Raw genomic sequence first — 2,976 nt, forward strand, 5'->3', positions numbered from 1 at the left:
TCTCAACTCTGCTGTCAAGGGGACCATAACTGATCTGTCAGTCATCCATCTTCAACGCCCAGCCCCCTTCACCAGTAGGATGTACTCTCTGATCTTCTGACCAATGGATGACTCTGCTTACTTCCCTCTTGCCTGCACAACACTGCCCCTGGCCAATCAACGCAGTGCTCTGGTCTCTCCACCTATCAAGATGAGAAATCAACCCTATGAAATAATATCTGCTTCTGGAAACCACTCAGAGTCTCAGAACTCTAAACTGAAGTTGATTACCATTTTCGCCCCAATGTCTTGCCAATGTAAAATCATCAGTACTGAAAATCCAATACGGAAAATGAAGGTAGTTGTTGTACACCATCAGAATTTCCTCTTGCATAATCGAATGGACTTTCGTTGTCATGGCGCGTTTGGAGACCCCACAGTCCTCCACCCCGCCCTGAGTGAATAGAAAGGATAGTGTTAGCATTTCTGATGGCTAACGCAGCTCCATGTAAAATGCTGCACTGCCCAGCATGGTATCCATGGTATCCCTCTCTCTCTCCTCTTTTGAAGTCTTTGTGCCAATAACTGAATGTATTTTTGAAAGACCGTGAGTCCCCCCCCCCCCCCCCCCCCTACTGCATAGCGCATGCAGTATTCCCGCGGTGAAAGGGAAGGTAAAACCATTGAGACTTTTATTCATGCACTCAACCACCAACGCCCCCACACACACACACACACTTGTTGGTCAGGTGTACATGTTTCTGTACATCTGCGTAGGCCTGAGAAAGCACTTAAGACTGAGTCCTAACACTTGAGATACTCAAGAGCATCTTAGATTTCCATTAATTCTAGATTTTACATTTCAAATTAATGTCCCATGTTAGGATTTCACCAGTTGGCCTACGTTCTGTTTAATTTAAGAAATAATGATCAATGATCATAATATCAAGTGTAGGTGATGAAATCTAGGGCTGGTCTTTAGTTGGTGATTTAATGTGATTTATTTATTTTGTACATGTTTGTTTTCTTTTCATTCAATCTGATTGAATGGCATTGTAGTGAAATCCAAATGTTATTTTTTTGTTTTGTTTTTTTTGGAGGGGGGGGGGACTTGAAATGAAGTCAGTTCATTCTTTTGTCCGTTCACTAAAATAACAGAATTATTTTCTAAATTATTTCCTACATTTTTCTTTTTCACACACTCCCTAGTCCCCTCCCCCCTCTGTCGTTCACCGTCTGTGTTGTTCTGTCGTAAGGCCCGAGTGCTGGAGCTCATTTAAATGTTCTCTAACAGGATGGGAAGAGGCACAGCTATGCTCAGGAGAGCCACGAGAAGGAGCCTTTTCTAAATATCCCGGGCAAAAGTGCAATTCTTTAGCTTCATTTATTTCTCTGTGTGGGTGCATGCGTGTTTGTCCGAGGGGAAGGGTAGATTTTTTGCTTCTTCACCACCATGTGCTTCAGCTGTCACGGCTACAGGGGTTCCTTGCCCACCCCCAGGTTGCAATAGTCCGCGGGGGTAAACAACATTTACATTCACAATGTAGCCCTGTCGCACCCTAGCAGACCACCTGCAACACAGTGGCTTATGGCCATGCTGTTTGAAGTCACAGGACAAGATAACATGTGACTTCTCCTCAGGTATGGATGCCAGTACACACACACACACACACACACACACACAGTGTGAAGGATACAGAGCATATGAAGGACTAGCTCTGAAGGAGCATTCTTTGCTGTCTTTGTTGGTCCCCTGCTCCTATATTTATTTGGTTTTTGCAAGTATTTAAACCATAGTGATAATGAGGCCCTCTCTCTCTCGCCCAAACCGAGGATACCTCTGAGATGTCAGTGCTTTCTCGATCTGTTGCATAGGCAGGACATCTCCTCCTTCCAAACTAGCCCATTGGTCTCATCTCCCAGCCTGGGCTTCATTAGTTCACATTTAAAAAGGAACATTTCACTTCATCACCCCCTAATATAGCTAGCTATAACATGTTTGCTCACGACACAGGATCCCCAACCTGGCTCTGCATTGACACTTCATGAAGAATCTACAGCTTGAACGAGCACATCAGTATATTTCCAGGAGCAGGGAATATTTAACTAAGCTTGAGGGAATATTTAACTAATAATTCATCTGAATAATTACATTTCCATAATGAAAAGGATGGTGGAGCTGTCATAATTATACACTGAGTCACCCGTATAGCCTATAGCTTGGCAGTGTTGTGTTCTACTGTATGGGGGGGGGAAAGGTTGTCATTGAATTGTTGGTTGATGGGGTTAGGAGTTTTAAGCTTCAAGACGGCATTTACAAACAGCACATCATTATTTGTGCAGATTCCAAGGTTCAGCCTGTAGAACCAACCCCAAGGAAAATGTGAAGAAACTGGCAAACGTAATGTAATTGCATGATAGATCGATAGATAATGCATCATATGAAGGGACTTCTTATTTAGTATTCTTATGGGATAAATAAAAAAAAAACCTCCATGACTTGCAACATGTTGATAAAACTTAACTTGACCTAAACAGTCCCCCATGTGTTGTGCATCATGCGTCCTTACAACATTGGCAACAAAATTAAGCTGTTTTTCATGATTTATAATATTTTCCTGGGACCCAGTCTGTAAACAAATTGTAACAGAAATTGAAACTTTCGAAGTTCTTTGTTTGTATCCCGTCCCACAGAAATAACAAACATGAAGAATTATTGTGTGTGTGTGTGTCGAGTTGTAACTGACCTAAAGCAAGATGTTTGTCTTTTCTGTTGGTTCTCTTGCTGTCAAATATTCAAACTGTGATTATTATAAATTTGTAGATATAATATTCTGTAAAATTGTCAAATGTTAAAAATCATTCTGGATTAATTCTGTATATATGGTGTTTACAGGGAATAAAAAGAGATCTATCTCTGTTTCTCTTAAATAGTGTCTGGCAAGTTTGTATCATCCCATATAAAGAGGGACTAACAGCTAACATTTCCTCTTGGCT

Source organism: Argentina silus (assembly GCF_951799395.1).
Source record: "Argentina silus genome assembly, chromosome: 16".
In the NCBI taxonomy this organism is placed as follows: Eukaryota; Metazoa; Chordata; class Actinopteri; order Argentiniformes; family Argentinidae; genus Argentina; species Argentina silus.